Here is a 23,648-nt window from a genome sequence, read left to right on the forward strand (position 1 = left end):
AGCTAAAGCAGTCTTGAGGCAAAAAAACGGAGCTGGAGGAATCAGACTCCCTGACTTTAGACTATACTACAAAGCTACAGTAATCAAGACAATATAGTACTGGCACAAAGACAGAAATATAGATCAATGGAACAGCATAGAAAGCCCAGAGATAAACCCACACACCTATGGTCAACAAATCTATGACAAAGGAGACAAGGATATACAATGGAGAAAAGACAGTCTCTTCAATAAGTGGTGTTGGGAAAACTGGACAGCTACATGTAAAAGAATGAAATTAGAACACTCTCTAACACCATACACAAAAATAAACTCAAAATGGATTAGAGACCTAGGTGTAAGACCAAACACTATAAAACTCTTATAGGAAAACATAGGAATAACACTCTTTGATATAAATCACAGCAAGATCTTTTTTGTTCCACCCCCTAGAGTAATGGAAATAAAAACACAAATAAACAAGTGGGACCTAATGAAACTTAAAAGCTTTTGCACAGCAAAGGAAACCATAAACAAGACGAAAAGACAACCCTCAGAATGGGAGAAAAGATTTGCAAACGAATCAATGGACAAAGGAATAATCTTCAAAATATATAAATAGCTCATGCAGCTCAATATTAAAAAAAAAAAACAAACAACCCAATCTAAAAATGGGCAGAAGACCTAAATAGACATTTCTGCAAAGAAGGCATACAGATGGCTACGAAGCATATGAAAAGCTGTTCAACATCACTAATTATTAGACAAATACAAATCAAAACTACAATGAGGTATCACCTCACACCAGTTAGAATGGGCATCATCAGAAAATCTACAAACAACAAATGCTGGAGAGGGTGTGGCTAAAAGGGAACCCTCTTGCACTGTTGGTGGGAATGCAAACTGATACAGCCACTATGGAGAACAGTATGGAGGTTCCTTAAAAAACTAAAACTAGAATTACCATACGATCCAGCAATCCCACTACTGGGCATATACCCTGAGAAAACCATAATTCAAAAAGACTCATGCACCCCAGCGATCATTGCAGCACTATTTACAATAGCCAAGTCATGGAAGCAACCCAAATGCCCATCGACAGATGAATGGATAAAGAAGAAGTGGTACATATATACAATATTATGTATATATTACTCAGCCATAAAAAGGAATGAAATTGGGTCATTTGTAGAGCAATGGGGATGAATCTAGAGACCGTCATACAGAGTGAAGTCAGTCAGAAAGAGAAAAACAAATACCGTATGCTAACATATATATATGGAATCTAAAAAACAAAAACAAAAAAATGGTCATGAAGAACCTAGGGGCAAGACGGGAATAAAGACGCAGACTTACTAGAGAATGGGCTTGAGGATATGGGGAGGGGGTAGGGTAAGCTGGGACAAAGTGAAAGAGTGGCATGGACATATATACACTAACAAATGTAAAATAGATAGCTAATGGGAAGCAGCCGCATATCACAGGGAGATCAGCTCAGTGCTTTGTGACCACTTAGAGGGGTGGGATAGGGAGGGTGGGAGGGAGGGAGATGCAAGAAGCAAGAGATATGGCGATATATGTATGTGAGTAACTGATTCACTTTGTTATAAAGCAGAAACTAACACACCATTGTAAAGCAATTATACTCCAATAAAGATGTTAAACAAAATAAAAAGAAATAAATAAAATGACAAAAAAAAAGGTAATGAATTACTGATATATGCTACACTATGGAGAAGTTCAACTACAGTATGCTAAGTAAATAAAGAAGATGTGGCACATATATACAATGGAATATTACTCAGCTATAAAAAGAATCGAAATGGAGTTATTTGTAGTGAGGTGGATGGAGTTAGAGTCTGTCATACAGAGTGAAGTAAATCAGAAAGAGAAAAACAAATACAGTATGCTAACACATATATATGGAATCTAAGGGGAAAAAAAAAAAGGTCATGAAGAACCTAGTGGCAAGATGGTAATAAAGACACAGACCTACTAGAGAATGGACTTGAGGATATGGGGAGGGGGAAGGGTAAAATAAAAAAATAATAATAATAATAATTCAGATGCAAAAATACTGATACTGTTTGGCACCATTTATATAAAATTTTATAAAAGGCAAAATTATAGTGGTAGAAAGCAGATCAGTTGTTGCCAGGGTTCAGTGAGTGGTAACTGCAAAAAAGCACACAGAAACTTTTTGGAGATAATGCAAATATTCTATGACCTAATGTGGCATTGTATTTACATGATTTCATACATTTCTCAAAATTTACCTTATTATAAACTTTAAATTGGTGAATTTTATTGTATATAACTACACCTCAATACAGCTAACCAAAAAATAAAAACATAAAATATCACAAAAGAGAGAAAAATCAGAAACAAATTTTATAAACTCCTTAGAGACAGACTTGTTGACTCTTTACCAAAGAATTGTCTCATAAAAAGCAGGTTTCTGTTGTATTTGGTCCTAGACAGTTTCATGTTCTTGTGAGCAGATATCTTAAATAAATTTTACATCCTATCTTCTGTTCTCAACCTATTCCTCTCGCCCTAATTGTACTTATACCTGCCTTGGATCAGCTTCAATCTATCAATAGCTTGGGTGGGAAGGCAATGTCTTAGTCTGATCATTTAGACACACTTTCCTTTTTTTCCTGACAATCATAAAGGCCTTTCAGAGAGCCTCTAGTAACAGCCTTATTTTCTGGCATCTGGAATATAAAAGAAGCTAGATTTTTCAACCAGCGAGGCAACACATATCTAAACAGTATCCATTCACTTTAATCACTGAAGTTTTATCATATATTACATTACAGTAGAATAAATCACCCGTTATCCAGAAACAACACATGTGACTTCCCTATTTGCCACTCTATCGCTAAGTAGACATCACATAATTTAAGTTTGTTAGAATAATGGCTTACTTTTGGTACCAATTTTTGTAATAGATAGATGAGTCTGAGCTATTGCAAAAAGAGAGCTCCAAATACAATGGATTCAACAAAGAATTTTATTTCAGTTCATGTAAGAGTTTCAGTTGAGCAATCCACATTGACAGCTTCTCAAGGACAAAGGTTTTTTTCATTTTATTGTTGGAAGTGAGCCATGTATACTTCCATACTCCAGCTCAGGGGGAGGGAAAGAAAGGTTGGAAGATTATTCACTCAGGGACTTTGGACTCATACCTAAAGGTTTTTCACAATTCTTGTAATAATGTACCTGTGCTGAGAAGTTAAGTTAATCATGTGGACACACTGATTTAAAGGGAGGTTGAGAAATATAACCTGTAAAATAAATTGTAATGTATCTCTGAGACTATTTTATATCAATTTAAACATTTTTTGTTGTTTATAATTTAAGAGTCAGCTACTTACAAAGAAAAAAATGAGGACTTTAATTCTGCCAGCCAGAAAATAAAAACAGATATGTTATCATTTTATACATGCATTGATTATCTTCTATAAATTAAAACCATAGTTTATAATTTTGCAGATTTTGATTTTCACTCACTTAGAATATCAACAATGTGCCATATGACATATTTCCAGTATTATGATTTTAATGGCTGTGTTATGCCATTATTTAACCATTTTCCTACTGTTAAGCATTTTAATATGTTCATTTTTGTACAAATATATACTTAATGAATAACCTTTTGCCACACACTTTTGTTCACCTTTTACTATTTAATAGGAAAAATTCCTATGTGTGAAATTGTTGGCAGGATAGTAGATGTATATATCAAAATCTCTTAATATTGGCATATATTGGTATTTGAAATCACCCAGGAACAAACTATTATGTATTTGTAATTACTCATATTTTAGGTGGTTCATTGTTTCCAATTTCAGTAATCATTTTTTTCCAGAAACTGTAATAATCACTAAGGATACAATATAAATAAAATGTGCTCACTAACTTCAAGGAACTCATAGTCAAATGCCAAAATTAAGTGTAAAAAATGAATGACAGTGCCCTATAATGAATCCCCAAATACATGAGAGTACAAAGAACAATTCAAACACATGAGAGTACAAAGAACAATTATGACACAGATAAAGCAGTTCAGACCTTTGACATTATCTGGTTCATCCTCCATATATAAAGAGTTACAATTTTTGAAAAGCGCCATGAACCTATATTTTCTACACTGGTTATTATAAGAGAATGAGTATTCTGTGTATAGCTTATTATTCAATGCCCTCATGGTCTTGTCCCGATTATTTTCCCCAGATGTATCTCTCACCGCATCATCTTCATATGTGACTTCACTTGTGTCAGGAATATTTTTGTCCCAAGGAGAGGCCAAGCAATACTTGATGGTGATTTGGATAAAGGATAAGAATGTAAGACAAGGATATGGAGTATAGTTTTGAAGAAATATGTTTCTCCATATATTTATTTGTTTCTCACTATGATCCTCTTTTCTATACGTCCAACTTAAATGTCACTGTTTCACAGTCAGAATTAATTACTCCTTACCTTTCTCCAAGACAGAATATACCTATTTAAAGTTTAACATTTCTAATGATAACTGAATCTCAGGTGCACAGTCAATGGCCTTTTTATTCTAAATCTTTCAACAGACTTAAATAAAAGAGTTGTTCAGTAAATACTGGTTAAGCGTAAAGCAAATTAACAGTGTTAGAGAATGAACATTTGTCTGCTTCAGTAGGTCTTGTGGCTTTTCTGAGAATTGTTATCCTCAGATAACAATTAGATATCCCTGCCAAAAATTATTGAATTACTACAATGTATTTAGGAATACTTTTTGAAGTCTAGTGCATTATATTTTTTGTGATAAATATGTCTGAGTTTTCTTAAATAAAATTTTTTTTATGAGCAACCAAATTATATTGAAATGGATGAAAATAAGGCACATCTTAGTAGTTTGTTACTTGTTATTTTTCCCATTTATTTCTTTAACTCAAATCTAATACCAAACCATGGAATTGATTTCCCATTCTCTCCCTCTCTCTCTCACACACACACAAGTGTGTGTATATACAAATTATATATGTATGTGTATATGTATATATATATGTACACAATGTAATACATATTGAGTGGAATGCCATTCCATATATGTATATACACACACACACATATATATATGAAATGCAATATATAGAGAGAATTATATGCCATTGTGTAATGTACACGTGTATGTGTATATAGATATGGTTATAGCTATAAGTATAATTTTTATCACCATCTTTTATGATGTTTCTTTTTATTCTTAAGAATATTATAAAAATCAGTACAATAGTGTCTATAAAAGACTGCTAGATTCCTTACCAAAAGGATGTCACAGAAAAATAAAGTGTTGTATTACCACAAGTATCCCTTGTGTTGCTGTTTTAACACCATAACAATATCCCTCCCACCTCCTGTTTCTATCCTGGCATCACTAATGTGTTCACTATTTCTAAAATTTTGTCTTTCCAAATTTATATATAAATTTAATCATATAGTATGCAATCTTTACACATTAGCTTTTTTTCTCAACATATTTCCATGATTAGTTATCCAAGCTATTGCAAACATCAATAGTTCATTGTTTTTATTGCTAAGTAATATTCTATGGTATGAATATATTGCAGTTTATTTAACCTTTCAGCTGTTCAATGGCATTTGGGTTGTTTCCAGTTTTTGCTTATTAGAAATAAGCCTACAATGAACATTTGTTTACAGCTTTTTGTGTGAACACAAATTTGCATTTATTTGGGATTAAAACTGGAAAGCCCAATCCTTAGGTAGTACAGTAAGGGCCTACTTAATTGTATAAGAAATTGTCCAAATTTTTTCCAAAGTGGCTCTACAATTTTACATTCCCACCAACAATGCGCAAGAGATCTAGTTTCTCTACAACCTTAACAGTGTTTAATGTTTTCATTATTTTTTTTATTATAGCCATTTGATTAGTGTGTATTAATATCTTGTTATTATTTTAATTTTCATTTCCTTATGGTTAATAATGTTGAAAATCTTTTCACGTGTTTTTTTGCTATCTGTATATTTTCTTCTTCATTGAAATTTCTCTGAATTTTTTTTGCCACTTTCTAATTGGATTGACAGAACCGTTCAGTCTCTTCACTATGATGGTGGATAAATGTACCTACACAAGTGATAAAATTCAATAGAACCAAATATGCACATAAATGAGTACAAGTAAAACTGGGGAAATTTGAATGAGTGGATCTTATTACTGTTTATATCATGTTTGTAATAATTGTATATAGTTTTGCAAAACGTTACCACTGGGGAGAAGTTGGCAAAATGTACATTGATATGTTTCTATTATTTCTAACAATAGCAGGAGAATTTACAGGTATCTCAAAAACATTTCAATTAAAGATAGTATATTACTATTCTATGCCACCAAGAGTATAATATTGTCTCTAGAATGAGACCTAAGAAATGAACTCATTGCTTTAATTCATAACTTTTCTTTACATGATACACAATAAAATAAAATTTTAGGGTACTCAAATGTTCCCCCATACCAGTATGTATATAGCAAGCTGACAAATTAGAATTCAAAATTACTTTTTGTTTCACTTTTCTTCTCTCCTCCAGTTACATACAGGAAAATAAGATCAGTGGAATAAAAATTCTACATGACTCTTTAGAGAATAAGTAATTAATTTTGCTCCACACAATTAATAGAAAACCAATGATTAATTTTAAAGTTTTAGTCTGAGGTGTTTATCTTGACTCTTCTATGTGACAAAGAAACGGTTATATATGAGCATAATAGAAGACCTACTTCTAGTCTATTTGTTTTGATTTGACATGCATACTCTTATACCAGAATAACAGTGTGTATAAAGTACAGAAATAATACTACCAAAAGCAATTTAAAGCAGGAGGAGATTGGCAAGTATCCACTGTTGCAATGATAGAAGATGGGAAAAAGTAAGTTGAAATGGTTGCTGCAGGAATTGTCAGTGATTTTTCTGAGAGTAGTTTCTATAAAACATTAGGAATTGACCATAGATTGCTGTTGGGAAGTGAATGAATGATGAGAAAACAGCAGAAATTGTTGAATATATTTTGCTGCTGTAGACAAGAGATTGCGATGGAATCTTGAAAAGGGACTGGGGGAATTCTAGCCAAGATAAGTCTATAGTTCATGCATTTAAATCTTCCCTTTCCTTCAAACATGGCAACCTTAAGAGTACATAAAAATGAAATGAAATGAAATGATATAACTACAAACAAGAAAAAATATTTCCATGGACCATAATATGAATAGAAACATACTGTAGCAAACCAGGGCAGAAGCTGTGTACCTGCTGGGATCAAGGACTGAATACATGAGAAGAGGGTCTGGAGTTTGTGTTTCTGGATAACAGGGCCCAAAATCACCTTAGGCATTGTTGAATATCGAAGTCTGGCTCATGCTGTGAAATCAGAGGCTGGGGCAGCCTACCTATTAAGAGAAGCTGAAAAAACTTAGTCCAGCTGCCTGAGGCTTGATACAACTCCTTGCCTTGGTTGGCTGGAGAAAATAAACATAACTAGCAAAAAGTACATGGCCAACTTGGAACTAAGCTAACCCCAATATCAGCAAGGACCTCAGAAACACAGTGGAGCACAACTGTAAATGCAAAATATGGAATGTGTGATCACCAAGAGATGCTCCCCACTAATCTCTTTGAGGATAAGACTGAGAATGAAAATTTCAAAACAAATGACAGAAACTATCATTCAAATTGATAGCCAACATTTGCAAAAATGAGGAACTAAATTTATGCTCAGCAAAAATGAAAATCTGAATTATGATATTAAATACATATTTTTAAATTCCTCAGATATGTGTAGTACTGACAGCTATTATAATAAAATGATTAAAGGAGAAAGACATTATAAACATAAATATTAAGATGTGAATTGCTAACAGACATATATGAAAGGAAACAGAAAAATGTAAAAAAGAATAAATTAGACACACTGGAATTCATAAATATAGTCATGAGAATAATAGGTTATGGTTTGTAGATTGCATATGTGTGAACTTGGAATTTGTAAATAGGAAGACTACTGAAAGATTCATCCTGAATTAGCACACACAAAAAAACTGGTGGTTATGAAAAAGGAGAAATACAAACAAAATCTCTATTCTCATCTGACTTTAGTTATCAGAAGAACAGAAGAAAAGGAGTAGATTTCATTGTGGCAGGGAAGGGGTAGATATAAAGGCTTTATGTGTGAAATACTGAGCTTAGCATGCTGTGGACAGCCAGATTCCTGTACTCAGTTGACAATTTCAAAATAGAGATTTGAATTTACAGAGATCAGGGTTATAGATAAAAATTTTAGCATAAGAAAAACTGATGTCAAAAGATGGTAAATAACAGTTTTTAAAAGGCAAAAATAAAAACCAACCAAACAAACAAAAAATCCCCGAGGATTCCTGCATGGATGTCAAAGAATAAGGGTTTTAAAAGAAGATAAAAACACAGGAATTGTTTTATATTATAAGAAACCAAGGGGGAATATGGCATGTACAGTCCTGGGTTAAGTCAAACAATTTGGTGAATTTGAATATGGGCTACATATTAGATGACATTATGGAATTCCGATTAATTTTGTTAAGTGTGGACATGTCATGCTTGGCCATTGATGAAAAGTGTTTTAACAGTTAGAACATGTGACAAAGTATATAAGATGTTATGATGTCTGTATTTTACTTAGGTACATTCAGCATTAAAAAATTAAGTTAATATAAATAATATAATAGCAGATAGTCCATAGGTGAGAATGGAAAGTAAAACTGAATTTTATTTGTTGGGAATGATCAATTCAATAAAGATGATCTAACTGAGAATGATTTCTTACTTTTCTGAAAGTTCCTCTATGTTTTGTAGTAAAGGCAAGTGCTTTGGAGCCTTCTGGGAGTGATTACCTTATAAGAACCCCAAAGAGTGTGTCTAAGATCATAAGAATGTTCCCATAAGCCACATAAATTGACTCTACTCATTCCCCAAGCAAATGTGTCCAATAGTTAGAGTGGATAATTATCTCAGTTTGCTGGGACGATCCTGGTCTTAGCACTGAAAAATCCCACATCTCAAGAAATGCATCAGTTCGTCACTAAATTCCAAGAGGCAGAAATTTTATGTGAAACCTTGACTTTTTTGCAGTTGGTACACAAATGCACTTACACTGATAACTTCATGTGCCATAAATGAGCTCTGTGTACATGATTGTTTCCACGCATAGACACCTCTCATTATTGATTTTCTGATATTAAAAAAATCTGATTTGCCTGTTCACTTATGTAAATTATGGCAGAAGTCTTTCCCCATATATCTGCTTTATAATTGGCCCTGAATATTGCAAATACCCCCCAAAATTAAAAAGTTTAATAAATAATTAAAATGTAAAGTTTATATTTTATATTATCTCAAATACACTAAAATCTTAACATTTTTAACTTTAGTGAAAGACTATATTAATTTTATATTTTATAATATGTATTAAATGATGATTCATATGAAAACTAACCTAATAAAGTCAAATTTTAGAGGGAGTTGATTCATTTTATTGAGAGAAAAACTGCTTAAGAAATTTATTTTATATAAACACTCCCAGTAACATAGTGATTACAATATTCTTTATTCTTCTAAGTTAGATCCCACAGTATTTCTACTTGACAAAATGTTGTTAGTTTTTTGTTAACTCACTCTAAATACTTGCAAGTAATAAAATAATTTATATGAAAGCATTTTAGAAGTACAAGAATATTATGCATGTGTTAGTTATGTTTTCCTCCCTCTGAAAGTACATTGTAAGTCCTGTTTTTCACTGAATCAAGACTCAGTTTCCAAATAGGTTAAGATTTACTGAAGAAGTATATGCTAATTCTATTTGTGACTTATCTCAATTACAACTATTTCATCTTGACAATTCAGCCATTTCTCTAGAACTGTATTTAACTTTGCACAGGCATTACCTTCAATAATATAAAGTAATCCATTGTGGCTTGAAAGATGATATGTTTTTTATTGATTTTCCTTTAGCACCAAAAGGAAATTATGACTGTGTACATTTTCTTTTTAAATAAGATTATAGGACTGAATATAATATTAAAAAACTCTTCTCACTCCTATTGCTCATAAGATGGTAAATCTTGTAATATTTATCATTGAGTTCCCAACATAGGGAAGTTGTAAGCATTTAGATGTGGGTTCTTCTTTCTGAGCTCCTCTGTTCTTTGGTTTTTGCTTAACTGTTTCTGTACCTGGGATATAGAAAGTTTCATGGAGTACCAATGGAGCTTTACATCAAACATAATCTCATCAAAACTATGTCCAACAATTTAATGGACACAGATATTTACACTGACTTCAGATACTCTACTGTTGGACTTAAAAATGACAAAATAGGGCTTCCCTGGTGGCGCAGTGGTTGAGAATCCGCCTGCCAATGCAGGGGACACGGGTTCGAGCCCTGGTCTGGGAAGATCCCACATGCCGCGGAGCAACTAGGCCCGTGAGCCACAATTACTGAGCCTGCGCATCTGGAGCCTGTGCTCCGCAACAAGAGAGGCCGCGATAGTGAGAGGCCCGCGCACAGCGATGAAGAGTGGCCCCCACTTGCCGCAACTAGAGAAAGCCCTCGCACAGAAACGAAGACCCAACACAGCCATAAATAAATAAATAAATAAATAAATAAATCCAAGGGTGGGGGGGAAGCCTCTTCCCATTATAAAAAAAAAAAAAAAAAAAAAAAAAAAATGACAAAATACCCAGTAATTACACAGCAAGATACTATGTCCCCAGGGTATTGTCAAATCCACCCAATCACAGGATGAGGTGGGCATAGAAATAATTTATATCATCATGGCAGTGATTCATTTTAAATCAGATTTGAGCAAATATGGAAGAAAGAAGTAAATGGCATGATAATGAAGTTCAGACTCCCATGCCATATGCCTCAGTTGACCTGTCACTTCTCCCTCAAATCATGCCTGTATCTTCATATGTGGTTCCTTCATGAGGAAGGAAAGGATGCAGGCCAGGTTTGTAGATAATTAGTGCAATAAGTTGTCACTAGCTGTGGAAGATCTGAATTGCAGCTCATCTCAAGGGTTACCCTAAACACAATGATCAAATAAAGCCTATTATCTGGTGAGAGAGGAGGTCTGAGGTATGGATATACCCTGAACCTTAGGCATTAGAGAATGACTGCATTGTTTGGTCAGAGGCCTAAAAAGAATGAGTGCAAACTTCAGACTAAAGTTACCTGAGGAATAGGTGTTCAGATGAATCTAGGAAATTAAGAACAAAAAATGACAACTTTTTTTCTCTTATGAATGGTCAACAGAGATTATCTGTCAGAGATGAGTTCCTTAAAACTGCCTGAGTGACTCATCCTGTGATGGTCACTTTAACTCTTTCCTTGACAATCTTGGTACTTGTACATGTGCCCATGGAAAAGTAACCATCTAGGAAGGAATGGAATGTATGTGTGAGCTCCAAAATAGGACCTTCTCTTCTCTAAAGATGTGCTAGCTAAACTGCTGACATCCAATTTGTCAGCAACAGAGACTGATAGTGAAACCTTAATATGGCATCATTCTTCAGCGTTAGTAGCCATCAAATACGTACTGGTCAATCTCACCAAACTCCATCCACTTTGACAGAAGTAAAAACTCAACCACGTTAAAATCAATACTTGGATTAACCATTAATGCCTCTGTGCAGTAACTGAAGCATCAAGAGAAACCCTGATAATGTGAAGTTACCTGTACTAATATCAGATGATTTACAGGATTCCTAATCTAATGACATGGTATCCCACACAATATTGTCTCTGATCTTTCCAGAAAAGGAGTTGTGACAATGAAAGTATAATTATGGTTTTTACTGGTCACGCCATGTACTCCACCAACAAGAATCAGCTGGCCGGATTGAACAGGACTGTTGCTGTTGGAATAGAGTGCTGAAGACTTAATGTACCAAGTTGATAACACCTTGTGAAATTGGGCATTGTCCTTCAGGATGCAGGTTATTACTTAATCGATGATTAATGCAGAGTGCAGTGTTTCCAGTAGGATATACAATTCCACCAGTCAAGGAGTGAAAGTAGGATCAACATCTCACACACTCATTCCCAGTTATCCAAGTGAGGGATTTGCACTTCTCATTCCCCAAATTTTAGGATCTGTCAGGTAATTGTTTTTGCTTCCTTTGGTGTGAGTGGTGGTGGTAGAACTATGCTCTTACCAGGGAATATAGTAAGGTATTCACTGAACTGCAATTCAGGTTATCACATTACAATTTTAGGCTTTACTTATTGGAAAATTAGAAAGCAAAGAAAGGAGTTATAGTACAAATAATCCAACCTGATTATCCCAAGGGTGATGGTAGGAGTATGTTCACCCCAGGGGAATCCATCGGGATTTTTCTTGTGCTTCAGTGGACAACACTATATGAAAATGGTCAGTTTCTCTGACCATATCCACAGGGCAAAGGACAAAGCAGCTAAATGTACAGACCACTGTGGGCTCACTATGGTCTATCTCTCCAAGGAAACAATCCACATCAGCCAAAGTCATGGCCAATGGTGAGGGAAATCTAAACTAGTTGGGAGAGGAGAAAGATAGGTATAAATATTAACAGTTATATTTGCTTAGCCTTTTTAACTCTTTTTAGAATATTTCAACTGGTGGTGACCTTTGAGGACTGTATATATACTCTCCAACAACTGAGGGCAATGTTCATTCCTACATGATCCAACTCTACAAGAATGGCACAGGAAATGACCTTTACCAAGCTAAATTATGTGCCACTGAAGTTATGCTCAACACTACCTACCTCTCCAACATTAGACTTTGGATACTTCCTCGCTCTAAAATGGGCCTAGAGATGGTTCTAGCCCATATTTCTGCATGAACTGCTGTCACCACCACAAAGCAAGGATTTCACATGTACAAGGTGACTGATAAGTAGAGACAGCTACATCTGTGCACCACCCAGTCTGGATATACAGAGCATTCAATATCTCCAAAAGCTCAGATGAGGGGCCAGGTAATTATAAACTGGACATAAAGATTGTTCATGACCCATGGGTAGGCTTTGACTAATAAGGAATGGAAACTGAGGAAAAACCAGCAGATATTCTCTCATCCTACCTTCATGAATTTCCCTGAGATACGGTGGTTTTATTTGGGCTTTCTGAGGATGTCCTACCATCAGCTGTGCTTACTGAGAACAAATGTTCCTTCTTGTACATGCTCTTTCTATTTTCCTCTCTCACTTTCCTTTATCCTTCACATTTGCTTCCCTCTGATTACAATCTCCTATAATATAATAGCATGGAAACTTTTGCCCTAGGCTTCGTTATCTAGGGAATATGAAATATTTAATTATTTTGTATTTTTACCTTTCTCATATTTTCCGTGCATATATCACTCTTTCAACTCACCAATTTGAATAAGAACAGTTGAGATAAAAAAAAAATGCTCTAGACAATTAATAGGTGGAAAATTTTATGTGAAATATTAGGACTAATTATGGACACAATCAGAATTTGGTGAATATATTCTCTTGGTAGTTCTAGGTTCTTTCTCTTGGTGCCCAAGAGCCTGTCACTTGTTACCTAACTTTTTCTATCAGAAGAAACAGTATACTGCATTTCAAGTTACTATCACTGCCCCATGTAATATTAAATCAGTTTTATTCTTTAATGGTGGTGATGTTTTAATTGGATAAACTTGTACCAGATAAATTATTAGGTGGCAAATAAAAAAGGAAAATATCTGGGATTTATGGGCTTTACATTGTTTCTTCTCAGACAATTCTATGTACATTCTATTGACTACAGAGAATTGAAACCAGTATCTCATAATTATTCTGAGTATATGGAACTTTGATTGGAATTTTATATTTTGGAGTAGATAGTAAGTCTCTTCTTTGAAATGAGAAACATAGAGACATTAATTTCCTTTACTTGATAGCCTATGGATTTTCCCACATGTGCAATGCTCTATTCAAAATGTACCAATTCTGAGGTTAATCCATGGAGAAATTAAGCCATTCATGTAAGAGTGATAAAGTATTTCTTGTCAGCCTCTAGGTCCCTCAAATGTCTCTCACTTCCTCCCACCAATCACCCCTGGCAGTATCCATGAGTAGCTTTCATTTCTTTCACAAGAGTATATTTCATTAATGAAAATCCGAGGGTAACTCTCCTGAATTCTTCTCTGACTTAAGCATACATCCCACTTTCCCTGGTATCAGGCTGAACTGTGAGAGTGAAAAGAAAAAAATCCTCTTACAAAATAAAATATCATGAGGGGGGTTTTACAGTAACAAAAGGACAGCTGCATTTTATCAGGCAGAGCCATAATCAATAGTTGGCACATCAATAAAAAACCCACTTGTTCACTACTATTTGAGAAAGTATTATTATTACTAAAAGTAATCTTTTATTGGTAATGTCATATTATATCCTTCTGAAATCTTGAATATCTTCATAAGGAAGGATTCATTTGTGTTCAATTTGCACAACATTGAGACCTACCACAAGAGTAAATAGGATCACTTTTCTAGGAGAATTTAAAGACCAGTCTGGTGCTGTTTAGAAGCACAGGTGGAGACAATAGCACATCTGATAGCTGATTGTTTGTCCATTTGTATGTTTTCATATTTGAGTCTAACTCTCTAAAGCTGGAGTAGCAACTTTATTGGCTGTGTGATAATCTGGAAATACTGAAAGGGACATAGCTACAATGAAGGACTTCAGCGGTGCTTCTTATCACTGTCATTTCCCAATGTCTTATTTTATCCCAAAACTTGATTCACAGGTTTTATATCCCAGCTTATGCCATCATTTGGAGAGATGTTGTTATCCAAGAGGGCATTGCCTTGATCTTATAAACAATATTTATTTCAGCATGATTTCATCTACATATAACTATGGTTACATACCAAGGCTTTTACTCACAAATACCTGTACCATCTCCAAAATCTTCAACAGTAATTTGTGTCCACTGACATTATAACCTCCCATTCTCTCATTTCTTATACTCTTTTTTTTTTTCTTTTTTTTTCTGGAACTCACACAACTTTCTATTTATTGTAGAGTATATCAAGAGCCCAGAAAAGATAAGATACCAGATATGTTCTGCATCTCCATTACCCTGTTCCATCTACTTCACTGTGAATGTTGTACAATTTTATATATTTAAATCAGTAATATGTCCTGTCCTTAATATCTACTAAGTCAACAAAACAGAACTCATCCCCTGCCCATGCTCTAAGTTCCCTCTCCTGTTTCTATCAGTTACTATTTCTAACTTTGCCAAGTCTACAAAATCGAAATTGTCAAGTTCCAAACTCCCAATGACCTACAAAATTTCCAAATGTGCTTTTACCATTTTACATTTTTTTCCCTCTTCAGTACAGATGTAATCTCTCAATGTGAGGGTAAGTCTACCAATTTCTGCCTTTTCAAGGAGGAGAGTGGTTGAGTAATTTGTATGTGTCTGGCTCGCTTCTATTTAATGCTTTAATGATATAAACTGCAGATGTTAAAGCTGATTTTAATTCCAGGGGAGAAGGTTTGATTGGACTAGCTTTGCTCATAAACACAAGTTTTGGCTAAAGAAGGCAATGTTCTTTGATTGAGAGTTTTATCAAGGTCACACCCAATCTCCTGAAGAAAAATTAGTTTTGTTGCCAGAAGAAAGAAAGGGAGGCTGAGTTACAGTTACAATGTCTTTCCTTATACTAGTTTGAAGGGGAATTCACCCATGTTTTCTTCTAGTATTTGTATGGTTTCATTATTTTACATTTACATTCATATTATTTTGTCAAATTCATATGGCACATAATGTGTGGATTTGAGATATTAACTGGGATATATCTGAAACTAAAAAGTCTATATGTCATTGCATTAGCAATTTTCTAGCTTGATTATAGATTGTACTGCTTTAGTTATTTATTTTTATTCCTCTATCTCCACTTCTTCTACAAGTTGTATTCCCTCGCATCTTTTTGTCAAACATCAATAATATGTTAAGAAATGATAGCTCTGATTTTACCTATGCCTTACATGTATCTACAGCCCAAAGCTATCTTATTTCACAAAGGTTTTGAAAGTCATTCTGTTCTAAATAACGTTTTATTGTTACCCCACAATGTTAGGCAAAATCGATTCTACCCTCACTACTCCAATGTTCCTGCTTTCACCAAGATCACCAAGATCATTAGAAACATAGGATTTCAAGTCATAAAGTAGTGACTATCAATCTTTGGAAAAGGAAATTGACTTTCCTGAGCCCTTATTTCTATATAAATAGAACAGAAATAATTGTAACAGCTACCTTAACAATCATATCCTTCAAACTCTATCTTATTAATCTTAGTCACCAAAGAGGCTGGGCTCCAACCAGAATCACTTGCTATTTGACTTGCAGTAGTGGTTCCTAGATTTTTTGTTCATGGACTTTTTTTTTTTTTTTTAGTCGTGCAGCTTGTGGGATCTTAGTTTCCGGACCAGGGATTGAACCTGTGCCACCTGCATTGGAAGCAGGGAGTCTTAACCACTGGACCACCAGGGAAGTCCCTGTTCATGGACTTTTAATGTTTAAGAAAAGATGCTGGGGACCACCATATGGTAGCAAACATTTAATTTTGTAAAGTAAGGGCATTTTTAAGATTATATATTCCAAATTGTATTACTGACACTCCATTTTAAGAAAGAATATGTTAACTGCAAAAAAAGGCAAATATAATAAAATAATAAAATAAAGCCCTTATATTGAATACATTTAGCTTTCATAATATCTTATTAACTGATAATTTAGCCTTATGAATAAAATATCACAGATAGATGAAAATGTCTAAGTTTGGCACTGGCATGTATGTGACCTGTGCCTTTCCACTTGTGTTCCTGAGCTAACGCTGTTCCCTCTACCTGGATTAGTCTATTCCTGATCTGGGCCAGTTTCAGTCCTGCTTTTACTTTAAAAACTATCTAAAACTTCTGTGTAAAGCTATTCCTGAATCTCACCTTTAAAATCCTCTTTTTTCTCCCAATCAGAATGAAAAATAAAATCTAGATCTAGAAACACTTTGACAAAATAGTCTCCCCAATTGCAATTGAGGCATCTGAGTCCCTGAGAAGTGAAATGACTTATACAAGGTCATGCATTATGAGAATCACAAAGTTTGGCCTAATGACCAGTGTTATGCCCAACTCCCTGCCTCTGATTGTTACATTTTTAGGCTAAGACAAGGTAAATATCATGTCCAAGGTCACCCTTGCTAAGTATAAGATCATGGATTCCATCCTTCATTAAGTTAGACCATATTCGTTCAACCGTTATCATGCAATCTACAAAGATAAGGATGTACTTAAAATACTGATGTACTACATTTAGGATGAGACAAAAAAGGCTTAATTTCCAAATATACAAACAGCTCATATATCTCAATATGAAAAAGAAAACCCAACAACCCAGTCAAAAGACCTAAATAAACATTATTTATATATATATATCAGAAAGAGATATTATATATATATCAGAAAAAACAAACAATCCAATCAAAAAATGGGCAGAAGACCTAAATAGACAAAATAGACATTTCTACAAAGAAGACATACAGATGGCTAACAGGAACATGAAAAGATGCTAAACATTGCTATTATTAGAGAAATTCAAATCAAAACTACAATGAGGTATCAGCTCACATTGGTCAGAAAGGTCATCATTAAAAAGTCCACAAACAATAAATGCTGGAGAGGGTGTGGAGAATGGGGTACTCTCGGCACCATTGGTCTGCACCATGTAAATTGGTGCAGCCATTATGGAGAATATTATGGAGGTTCCTTAAAAAACTAAAAATACTGTTACCATATGATCCAGTAACTTCACCCCTGGGCATATAACTGGAAAAATGAAAACTAATTTGAAAAGATACATGCACCCCAATGTTCATAGCAGCATTATTTACAATAGCCAAGACATGGAAGCAACCTAAGTGTCCATGGACAGATGGATATATAAAGAAGATGTGGTATATATACAATGGACTATTACTCAGTCATAAAAAAGAGTGAAATAATACCATTAGCAGCAATGTGGTTGGACCTAGAGAGTATCATACTAAGTGAAATAAGTCAGACAGAGAAAGACAAATACCATATGATATCACTTATATGTGGAATCTAAAAAAAAAAAAAATGATACAAATGAATTTATTTACAAAACAGAAACAGACTCACAGACATAGAAAACAAACTTATGGTTATCAAAGTGGAAAGGGGGGAGGGGTAAATTGGGAATTTGGGATTAACAGATACACACTACTATCTATAAAATAGATAAACTAAAAGGACCTACTGTATAACACAGAGAAATATATTCAATGCCTGTTAATAACCTATAATGGAAAAGAATCTGAAAAATAATATATAGATATATAGATAGATAGATAGATAGATAGATATAGATAGATAGATAGATATGTATATAACTGAATCACTTTGCTCTACACCTAAAACTAACACAACATTGTAAATCAACTCTACTTAAATTAAAAAAAATAAAGTGAAGAAATGAGAGGACTCCATTGGTCATGACATGTAATCACAGGTTCATTTCATTTCTTCTGGAATTTGAAATTGATGCTACCAAAATAAATAAAAGTTTTAAAGTAATGGGTGATACTATAAAGTATTAAAGTAATGTCTCTGAAGACACTCTGCTTTCTATGTAGCATGCATGCAACTGCTTCTCTAAAAGGAGGAAGGGTGATTGAAAGGTAGATGAGTCAGTATCCTAGAAAGCAAGGGAGGACCTTCCAGGAGGAAGTCAGTATTTGTGAGAGACACTCTCAGATGTCAGTGTGATGGCTACTTATGCACAATCACTTGAGGTTGACACTCTGTCATCAAAATCCAAATGCCTAAATCATTCCAAGTATACTCTGCCAGTAATGCCATGGTCTATTTGTAGACTGAGAGAATTATGCCTATATTTAACCTGGATGTGTGAAAATAGTTTCTCCTTCATCAACTCTGGACACTATGATTCAATTGCCACTAATCTCCATTGATTTTGATAGATACCTTATTTGATTAAGGAAACAAATTACTTGAATCTCTTTAATCCCTGTTGATAGGGAATGGAGGAGACCTTTTTCATTCTTGCATGTAGGCTATTTATGTGACTTAGCTGGAGAAACAAGTGACCTGGTTTGAAAGAAGGATCGAGGTCCCTGACAAGAAAGCAGAGTGAGAACGTCCCCAAACAAAAAACTTACCCCCCTTAGCTTTCCCCTCCAAGGCCTTGCTAGGTAATCAAAACTAGGTAATCAACAAGGTACAACCATATTGTGAGAAAATAAAAATGTAATTGAACAGGGCTGAGGACTTTTATAGCATTAGAGAAGAAGATCAAGTTACAACCATCATTGCTTAGTTTTTTGCAATTAATCCTTTTCTGAATTTTAATCGTAGGGAATCCTAATAGGTGAAACAGATAAAAATGATAGGATTGCTCTTCTTCAATGGGACAGGCTCCTGTAACTCTGCTCCTCACTTCCCTTGATGTCTCCTGATAGTTCTACGTGGAATAATTCAGGCTCTGTGGACCACAGTGTGAAGACACCTAGGCTAGAAATAGAAGTTTAATCTTGAATGTTGGATGGAGAATGTTTTGTGAGCAGCTAAGTGATATTTGGGGAAAATTCTAGTCAGTTCCTAAGTATCCATGGTTAAATAGGTTTGTAGCAAGCACAGGGCATGCATCAACAGAAAAATGCTTCCCAGTCTAATTCAAGATGAAAGAATTAAAAAAAAATTATTTGGATTCCCCAGCTCTTAGCAGCAGAGATCACTAAAGTATAAAAAGCTGGAGCCACATAGATGGGTGTGAGCTGTAAGAGGTTGCTCTACAGATGTGATAATTACCTTCTTTACATGGGGAATCAAGTCCCAGGCCCTCAGAAATTACCTTTGCATGCAACCTCTCCTTAAATAAAAGAGACACAAATATTATTTTTCTACTTACCTTTGCTTATTTCAGTAGGTCAGACCCTATCTATGATGATATTCAATTTGAATAAGGCTGTTCACTGTCCAAAAGTCAGGTTGAGGCAGATGTAGTTTCATGCATGGCTATTATAACAAAGCCACCCTCTGGTGTAGGGTAAGAATCAATGAAATAGACCCCTGTCCTAAATATATTCCTCTATGGGATGTTATATTGCCTGACTGCATGATAGCCAAGAATAACTCCTTCCGTTTATAACATTTTCAAACCCATTGTTCTAGTCTTTCTTTGGGGCATCAGAAAATTTATGTCAGGACATAATCTCCCTGGTTTTCATGGAGAAAAAGTTTTGTTCTTGCAGTGAAGATATAATTGTTTGGTGGCAATTTCTCAAAGGGACTTTTTAACCAAGGATTTTGTAGCCTTCTATTTTTTATTCAAGAGAATAAAACCCAGCTGTAAATATGAATTGCATACAAAAAGAAAGCACTCTTTGTTTCTTCAAAAGTGCTAAGCATTGTAGAAGAAAAATGAACCTTTCCTATGCTAGGGTAGCAAATAAAAGCCAGATCCATTAAAAGTTAATGATGTAGGATGCAGATAATGAGAAATAGAAATGGAGTTCATAGAGACATATTATCCTTTTGATGTATGGCAAAATTTAATGCATAGTCAATGTGACTCAACAGTTCTAGGGTCTATTTTTATCCCAGTGCCCTTAAAACTCAAAACCCGTTAAAGATTCATGATCCCCAAGCCATGTGTTCTCTACAGTTAGAAATAGTTATGTCATGTGGGTAAACTGCTTGCTAATAGAAATACTTGCTATCTTGCATTATAATAAAGACAGCACCATTTTGTAATATAACATCATTCACTCTTTCATTTTATAAGCACTAAGTAAAGGATAGTGACTTGGTGTGCACTTAGATAAGTAAGAAATGCAAAGGGCCAACCTTGAGAGACTTGCATCCACCCTGAAGAGAAAAAAAAGAAAGAAAGAAAGAAAAAGAAAGAAAAAGACTCCTTGATGTGCTAGATTGGAGAATATTCAACACTGAGAGAAATGCAGAAATCAGCTAACTCAGTCTCCCAGTTTTATGGAAGGAAAATAAAATGCTTTCTGAGGTTTTTCATTGTCTCATCGTTGGTAAGCATCAGACTCCAATCTCAGCCTTAAGTTAGCTTGTGCTTTTTCTACCACATCATGTTCTATCTACCATCAGAGAGTAAAGATTATAATTTGAAATTTGATGTTACACTCCTGCCAGAATTTCTATGTACATTCAAAAGCCTTCCCCTGATACTCAAGCCCTACAAGACATAATGTTAGTATAGGAAATAATGTCAATATTATTTTTCATAAAACAACACCATGCAATCAATATAGCTTCAACATTTCTAAGGTGTGGGCAACACACTTTTTATTAATGTGAATCTGGAAGTAAAAATATTCCCTAATTCATATATAATTGATTTTGTTGATGTATACATCAGAATTTACCTTATGAGAAAACATAAAGTATAGATTTTTAAAAACTGAGGGAAGAAATTAATGAATAAGTAAATAAATTAATGAACTGTGCCTGTGTATTTTCATTTTTAAAATGAAGATTAATTTAAATTTTGGAAAAATAAGTTTTGAGTTATAAATTAAGGATGATATTATTCTTGATTTTTAGTAAATAAAATATAGCATGATCAATAGAGTACTATTATATAATAATCTAAGTATCCTTAGACCTCTTGTCTTACACCTTCAATCTCTCTTGCAGTTGACAGAAAAAGTAAAATTTCAGTAATGCCTAGTTATTCCTCATTTAACCTCATTTAACACTCTTCAATGTCTCTTCAAAATCTGCCCTATAAAATCCAAACTCCTCTTCTTGACATATAATGTCTTTCTTATCCAGTTCTTGTTCATCTCTTCATCCTCCTCTTCCTTCTTTCCTTGCCACTCTATCCTCAAGTGATAGTAAACACTCAGTTCTCCCAACATGCCATATTTTTTTACCCTTCGGGATATATTCATACAAAACTTCCCTTGTAAGAAAAAGTATACCACTCTGTAATCTCGAGGAATATACTTTTCAACCCTAATTTTATTTTTCAGCCTTCCTGTACAGTACAAGGGGACATGTTATTCCTTCCTAGACACTGCAAAAATTAGTGATTATATCAATCATTTCTCTGTCTTTTCTGCCATAGTGATACTATCATATTCATATTTGTGGTCCCAGCACATGTATATCATTTTCATAGATAATTATCTTAGTTTTAATTTGAGTTCCTTGGAAGTATAATCTGAGACGGAGAATTGCATGCAGAAAGTTTATTGGGAAGTGTTTGCAGGAGATGTGTTTGTAAGAAGTGAGGAAGGCAGGAATTAAGCACAGGGAAAAGCTGACCTGTGATTTGGTTGCAACTGAGGTCTCAGCTGGTCAGATAAGAAGTTTTAGAGCTTGGCTGATCTTCAGAATTGTCCTGAATTGGAGCAACTGGTCTGAGCCTTTATATCCTATATGAGTCAGTCACTTACTGTGGTTGACCCCATCAAAGAAGACAATCTTGGGTGGGGAGCTTCCTGCAAGTGAGGGCAATTCCCCAATAAAGCTGTCAGTTGTAAGTTCTCTGTAGTCAATAGTCCCAGAAGCTTGGTAAAGAAGACAACAACTCTAAAAATGTGGTTGTGGTGTCACCACACTGTTCAAAAAGTGTGTGCTTAGTGTGTGTAGTACAGAACAAATAACCTTGGAAGACATGGTTTCTCAATTCTATCCCAAGGTCCTAGTTCACTCTGTTCTGCTGACCTTTCTTCATCTGTATTGTTAAGGTTATGTTACTTTTGTTACTTAATATCTTTTATTCTCTTGCTACTCATTTTTCTTCTTGGGGGCAAGTAAAGATAAAAGAATCTCTTAGTGCTGCATAAATCAATAGAATTTTCAACAGCAAAATCTGTAAGTCTTGTCTTTAAACCTGCAGTGCAAATTATGCTTTATGATACAACTTTCATTTCATTAAAATGTCTTAGCCATTATTCACATTGATTTAAGTTGGAATTATTAACACTACTACTACTAATAATAATAATCATAGAAAGAAATGGATAAAGAAGGAAAATATGAGACAGGAAAAGAGAAAGAAGAGAGAAAGGACTCAAGGAATATTCTCTACTTTGTTTATACTAGTTAACACTTGTCAAAGTGTTTTCATAAGGTTTCTCATATATCCATTACAATCCTGTGAGGAAAAGACCTGGCAATTGTCATTTTTCCCACTTTTATTTCATTAGACAACTAAGTATCGGGAGATTTAGTGACTTAACCGGGTTATCAGAATACATAGGAACTACATTATCAGAATACATAGGAACCAGATTGTCAGAATACATAGGAATTATGGCAATACTCTAGTCTTCTAATTCCCACTACAATATGCATCTTTTATAGTAAGGCTCGTTTTCTACTATCATAGAAAATGTAATTGCAAAATCCAAAATGCATCAACAATTATCAAAAAATTCAGGCCTCAACTTTTAAATACCTATATCTTTCCAAAATAAGGGTAATTTCTCTGCTTCCAAACATTTTTCCTTAGTATGAGGGGAGCTCTAATATTTGAGATTTATCTTTTAGTTATTCTTAAG

The sequence above is a fragment of the Balaenoptera musculus genome, chromosome 13, assembly GCF_009873245.2.
Source record: "Balaenoptera musculus isolate JJ_BM4_2016_0621 chromosome 13, mBalMus1.pri.v3, whole genome shotgun sequence".
Lineage (NCBI taxonomy): Eukaryota > Metazoa > Chordata > Mammalia > Artiodactyla > Balaenopteridae > Balaenoptera > Balaenoptera musculus.